The sequence below is a fragment of the Triplophysa rosa genome, linkage group LG4, assembly GCF_024868665.1.
Source record: "Triplophysa rosa linkage group LG4, Trosa_1v2, whole genome shotgun sequence".
Classification (NCBI taxonomy): Eukaryota; Metazoa; Chordata; class Actinopteri; order Cypriniformes; family Nemacheilidae; genus Triplophysa; species Triplophysa rosa.
In genome coordinates, this window is record NC_079893.1 from 18987661 (window position 1) to 18994824 (window position 7164).

Below are 7164 nucleotides of genomic sequence, written 5' to 3' on the forward strand. Positions count from 1 at the left end.
GCTCTCTGTCCATAACCACACAAAGACTATCAGATGTTTGTCTTCATTTTCTGCTTTTAAATACACGTGTCAGCATTTTTACACATGAACACTTTACAAATCAAATCACAAGCACATTGAGCAATAAATTATGAATAAATTCTATGTTTTGATGACATTTATATGTGTGTGTGTCAGTGGTGTGTGTGTGACTGATGGAGGAGGGCATAAACACACACACACAATAAAACTCTCTAGTGACCTTTTGTGTGTTTTAATCTTTTGTCTCGGTTACTTAATAATAGTTTATGAAGAGAATAAAGCTTGAGAACGTGTCAGAAGATGATTGGTGTGACAGTGTTTCTGAGCTGGTTGGTGATATTTTGAGGTTTTCACACATTCAGTTGTTGCACAATCAACAGCCGCCGCTTAATCTCTGATTTATTCTCATATAATATAATCATTTTGTTTTAGATGAACATGGATTGTTTTAATATTATGAAGTGTGTTTCAGTTTATTCTTGTCTATTTGATTTCCTAACACTCATGTGTTATTTGCAGTGATATGTGGTTAGTAAACACATTTCTCTTTTTATTCTATAATAACAATATTGTTTAGTGTTGATGCAGGTGAAGTGAAGTCAGTGTCAGTGATGGAGGGTGATTACAAAAAAAACCAAAGTATCAAAGATCATGAGATTGCAAACTGACACATCCCATTAATAGAATCAAATAATCTACACAGATGTAATCACAAAAGTATAAAATCACTTCAACTCAAGACCAATTAAGGGTCAGAAGACTGCAAAATGGCCAACATCCCTGCTACCGCATAGTGGTCTTTGATACAATGAATTGACGTTGTGACAACAACACGAAAGTTAACAAGAAAGAAACAAAAACAACAACAACTTCAGACTCAAACAAACTAGGATGCCACGATTTCAGAACGATGCAACAGGACCCCGCTCAAAGCAGCAGCGTGGCTGCAAGAAGCAATGAAGTCGCCACCATTACACTGACTGCTCTTCCCAATTATCCGCCAACACAGCACTCACAGCAATGCCCACAACGCTCGTTCTTCTTTAGCCTCTGGGGGTCCCCGTGAGGTCCCATGTTATAAGTTTCAATGCGTCACTGTTAGTTTTTTCACACCCCATATTTCATGACGGCTATTTTTGAAGTGTGTTTAGCGAACGACAGACTCCTTTGAATATCTTTCTGAAGTTTTTTGTCTATCCTTGAATCACTTAACTCATCAAGGTTGATGTAGGATATAGAAAGTAATTAGTAATAAGTAATTAAATACTTTTTGAAGAGAGTAACTTGTACAGTAATCAAATTACATTATCGAATGTGTAATTAGTAACTAGTAATTAATTACTTTTTCAGAGTAACTTACCCAACACTGCTGTTAACCAATCAGGTTCGATTCGCCCCTCCTTACAAGCGCGCAGTGTATAGATAATAAAACAAGTGTTAAAGCGCAAATATGAAGCGGGATATAGCTGACTACTTTAAAAGACATAGTGACAAATTAACAGAACGATTCATCCACTAAGGTCATTATGCAAGATCCAGTGTTTCCCCTACCATTACTTTAGGGGGTCGCCCCGCCTCTCCAACGGCACCTCCCGCCCCCCTTGAAGGTCAAGTTAATTTATTTTTTATGTAGTGTTATATCACAAGAGAAGTCCTATATAACATGTCTATACCTTGTTCTCGTACTAAACAAACTAAATAGCATTATGTTATCAATCTTATTTACATGGCAGCATGTCATTTCTGTTTCTACGTGGTCGCGCCTTTACAATTCTCCTCTGCTCTCTGTATCAAGTTCCGACCCGAAGCGCGCGCACACACACACAGACACGTGCGCGCACATACACGGGAAAATATGTCGCGTCAACCACCTAAAAAGCAGATTAAAAAAATGCGTTTTTAAATGCTCCCAGAGTGGTGAAAATACGCATGCCCCTGACAAGCAACAGTCCAGTTACCACCAGATGACAGGTTTTCACTCAGCCTATCCTTCGTTCCATCCGGACCGCAAGACACAATGAACCATTAAAAAACAGACTATTTCTGCGGTTTAAATTGAGCAGCGGCACGCGTCTACATAACTGAGATGTAGACATCACGCGCACTCAGGGACATTTATGTTGATTATATTTTGCCGCTATATCCTCTAATATCTTTATTTAGCGCCAAACGCGCTTCATTTGAACCCTTTCCGCTCCGTGAGCGCTGCTTCTCCCGCCAAAGACGCGTCGCATATAAAGACCTGCAGACACCAAGAGAGCAGGTAAATAAATGGACACTTTTTCTGTAACGCTTAAGTAAACGAAAATGCAGCAGTAATAAAGTATTTTTAGCTGTCAGTCAGTTTACTGTTTGCTATATAGGTTTGTGACAGATTATAAAACATAACGTCTTGTACCTACATATGGCATTTATGATATTAATAGCATAAATAAATAGGAATGTTAAGAGCATTTCATTGTGAATCATGTTTTAATTGGAAAGAATATTTAGAATCAGTTCTAGTATGAATGGCATGGAAAGGCTGTTAGTAACTCTGTAAGTACTCCTGCTCATGATATATTTATTTCAGTTGTTACATTTAGTTGTCGGTAGTTTTTTTAAATATTAAAATAGACTATAAAGTAAATGGCCTTAGATTGATTGATTTAACATTATTTAGCATTTAGCGTCATGTTACCGGTAATGAAGAACATCTTCCTCTTCCTCAACTACCCACGAGGGGAAAACATCTAGTGCTATTTCTGCACTTTTAAAGATAAGGAGGCACTCAATACAGGATGTCACTCAGGCAATATAATTTTAAACTTAATCTTTCAGAACAGTGAAACAGAGGAGGGAAAAGAGCACAGAATAAACAAAATAGTAAAAACTTGTATTCGGTTTCACATATAATTGTCATATTCAAGCTTGAGGAGAGCAAACTAATAGGAAGAGGGAGGGATGAAGAGAGAGATGCATGGAAAAGGAAAAAGAGATTTCTTTCAGGCACGTGTCACAATTTTTGCTCACCCTGGAAGGGGCTGGAAGCCTGCTGGGCCAGCGTCAGGTGCTCCTCGCTCAGGTGGTACACGGGCTGGTGCTGGTTAATCTCCACGCTGGTGCACACGTTACTGTCTCCATGCAGGAAGAAAGTGAAGGAGCAAGACAGATGTTCTCTGAAAAAGAGAGACAGACAGGTGTTTTAAGTTAAGCATCAACACACTATCAAAAAAGATACATCGGATTAATCCAAGTAGCAAGCACTTTACAACATGACGTTTCCATTAAAGTATCATCAGCCTGGATATGTAGCAAACTGACACTGAGTCACATAAACAGCATCACTGAATTTCTGTGAGTCACTTCTTTGCCATCTGAGAAGTGATTATCAAATCCCTAAGAATGAATCTGATGCAGATCACAACTAAAAACAGCCCTGTTAATATCACAGATGCGCGGAAACGTCGCACGTCATTGAGATCCGGGGGTCTGCGCTTTGACCCCAAAAGACTACGCTGTGTGTTTGACCTCATGAATATGCGAAAGGATCTATAGTAGTGTTGTCAAAAATATCGATATTTCGATAAGTATCGATACTGAAGAATCTGAAACAGTTCCAATACCCATGTCCCACGTATCGATATCAGCTGCGCGTTCCCGCTCTCTTTCTCTTTTCCGACAGTGAGTTAACACACACTGCACGTGAACGCATAACAACAGAGCCCCGCCTCCTCTCACAGACTTGACTCGTTTGTGGCAGTTAAATCGTGTTTATGTTAGAAAAGATGGCCAGTCTCAGTAACACATCTGGCGTGGTGCACACTCGTTACGCTTCCCGTGTTTACCATAGCGATCCATGTATGTGCGCTGATCAATAATTTCATCCACTCGTTTCATTCGCCCTGGTTATATGTTGTTTATGTTAGTACAGAGTCCGCAACAGTTCTCATGTTTAATGCACGCGTTTCTGTCTTTATGTGCGCTCATCAATGATTTCATCCACTCGTCTCGTTCGCCCTGGTTATATGTTGTTTATGTTAGTACACAGTCCGCAACAGTTCTCATGTTTAATGCACGCGTTTCTGTCTTTATGTGCGGCTCATCCAATGATTTTCATCCACTCGTCTCGATTCGCCCTGGTTATATGTTGTTTATGTTAGTACACAGTCCGCAACAGTTCTCATGTTTAATGCACACGCGTTTCTGTCTTTATGTGCGCTCATCAATGATTTCATCCACTCGTCTCGTTCGCCTGGTTATATGTTGTTTATGTTAGTCACACGTCCGCAACAGTTCTCATGTTTAATGCACGCGTTTTCTGTCTTTATGTGCGTCTACAATGATTTCATCCACTCGTCTTCGTTGCCTGGTTAATTGCTTGTTTTGTTAAGTACACATCCGCAACAGTTCTCATGTTTAATGCACGCGTTTCTGTCTTTATGTGCGTCATCAATGATTTCATCCACTCGTCTCGTTCGCCCTGGTTATATGTTGTTTATGTTAGTACAGAGTCCGCAACAGTTCTCATGTTTAATGCACGCGTTTCTGTCTTTATGTGCGCTCATCAATGATTTCATCCACTCGTCTCGTTCGTCCGGTTAATTTGATGTTTGAAATAATGCTGGTGCGAGTAAAGTCTCCGCAACAGTTCTCATGTTTAATGCACCGTTTCTGTCTTTATGTGCGCTCATCAATGATTTCATCCACTCGTCTCGTTCGATCCTGGTTAATTTGATGTTTGAAATAATGCTGGTGCGAGTAAAGTCTCCGCAACAGTTTCTCGCGTGTGATTACACGTTTGCACCCAGTGTTTACATAGCGCTCTATGTGTGTGCGCGATCATCAATGATTTCATCCACTCGTCTGTTCGTCCGGTTAATTTGATGTTTGAAATAATGCTGGTGCGAGTAAAGTCTCCGCAACAGTTCTCGCGTGGATACACGTTTGCACTTCCAGTGTTTACCATAGCGCTCTATGTTGTGCGCTGTTCAATGATTCATCCACTCGTCTCATTCGCTCCGGTTAAAAGTTGTTAATGTTAGAAAGATGTGCGGAGTCTCTGCAACAGTTCTTGCGTTTAAGTTTGCGTTTCTGTCTATATGTGCGCTGATCAATGATTACTAGTATGGGCCTATGTGAATAAAAGCCAATTTAGCCAAATAAAATGTAGGCTATTAACTAACATTAACGAACAATGAATGAGCAATACATTTGTTAAGTATTTATTAATCTCTTTTAAATGTTAGTTAAAAAATACAACTATTTATGTAAGCTCCCCTGTTGAAAAATCCAGTATATGCTGGGTAAGGTATGTTTTGATCGATGCTGGTTTGATCTTAAACCAGCTAAGAACCATCTTAAATCAGCATATGACCATCTTAAACCAGCACATGAACAGTTTAAACCAGCACAAACCAGCAAACCAGCATCAAAACATACCAAACCAGCATAGGCTGTTTTTTTTAACAGGGTCTGGTCCATTAATACTGACAAATACAACTTTGATTTTAAATAGTAAATGTATTCGTAAAATTAACATTAGATTAACAATTAATAAATAATGTAAAAATATATACCTCATTGTCTAGTCTTGTTCAATTTAACTTCAAATAAAAATTAAAAGGCCTATATTGCTATTCTATTAGGGCCTTATTGTTATGGCAGTTTATTCCCTCTGGTATCGAAATGGTATGGAATATCGATATTTTTTTAGGTATTGAATCGAGTTAGAAATTCCAGTATGTGACAACACTATATCTCGTGTATAAAAAGTAAATAAATGGATGGATGAAAATCTGCATGATATTGAACTGAATCTTCATTCTTTGCCCTGTGTTTGCCTACTGAAGCCTAATGTCATTCATTCTTGTCATAGAGTTCTAATACAACCCAACAGGGACTTGACGTGTTGAACTGAACCGTTCTCTGTTTCAAGACTCCCACTCACAGTGTCTAATTGTAGAAAGTAGAGATCTGATTCCGTCATCATCATCAGGAAGTGAAGACTTCAGTCAGTGTCACACAACAGCAACAATCATTGAAATATTTGTGTGACTAAATCAGTGTTTAGTTTTAAAATTGTGGACATTGAAGTCTAAAAGATGAAGATCCACTAACACATGAGTGAGTCAAAGTGAAACTGCTGTGGTCTCATCACACGTGTGGTCTCATCTTTTCAGTGGACAAACAACACGTCTATTAATGTGTTTGTGGTCAGTTTGTGTGTGTAGTTGTCTGGAGAAAAGTTTCCACTTATATCTTTATGCACTTCACTCCAAACTCATCTACTGACACAGGTCAGAGGTCAAACACAACCTCACACATCACAGATGACTGGCTGAAAGATAATGCAAACATTTCGTTAAATCACAAATAAAACATAAGCAGTTACAGTGTCAAATGATTTTAATCTATATAGATGAGACTATAATAATGTGACTGAAGGTCAGAGCGGGTCAACAGCAGGTTGATGAGGAGACAGACAAACATCATCGCTCAGAAGTCAACAGATCATAAAAATCATTGAATCTATTCTCATGTAGCCACAATTCTATCAACATTCATTTAAAAGATCTAAAGACTCATGTCTGTGTGCTTTGTTCCTCATGCGGAACCGTTTCTTGGTTGTGTGTGTGTGTTGAAGTCTCTTCCACTGTGTTTCAGATCAGGCGCGTTCATGTGTGTGTGCGTGTTCATGTGTGTGTGTTCATGTGTGTGTGTTCATGTGTGTGTGTTCATGTGTGTGTGTTCATGTGTGCGTGTTCATGTGTGCGTGTTCATGTGAGCGTGTTCATGTGTGCGTGTTATGTGAGATGTGTCAGGGAAGAGAAACACATTTACAGATATTTCCTGTCACATCACAAGAGACGCTCAGTTTCTCTCTCACACTGATGGAGAATATGATCTGTGTGATCGTTTTACTGTGTTCATGTGTGTGGCATCTGACCGGTGAGTGAATACTTTAAGATTTTACTTCTTACGGTCGCTGCCTGAACTTACAGGATTCACTTTAGCCACAATATTCACCTAAAAATATGCATGTGGATCACCTAAATATATTTAAGTTTATTTCAGCCTCACAATGTGTGTGTTTGTGTTGTTCAGGTGTGTTTGGTGATGAAGTGAAGTCAGTGTCAGTGATGGAGGGACATTCTGTGACTC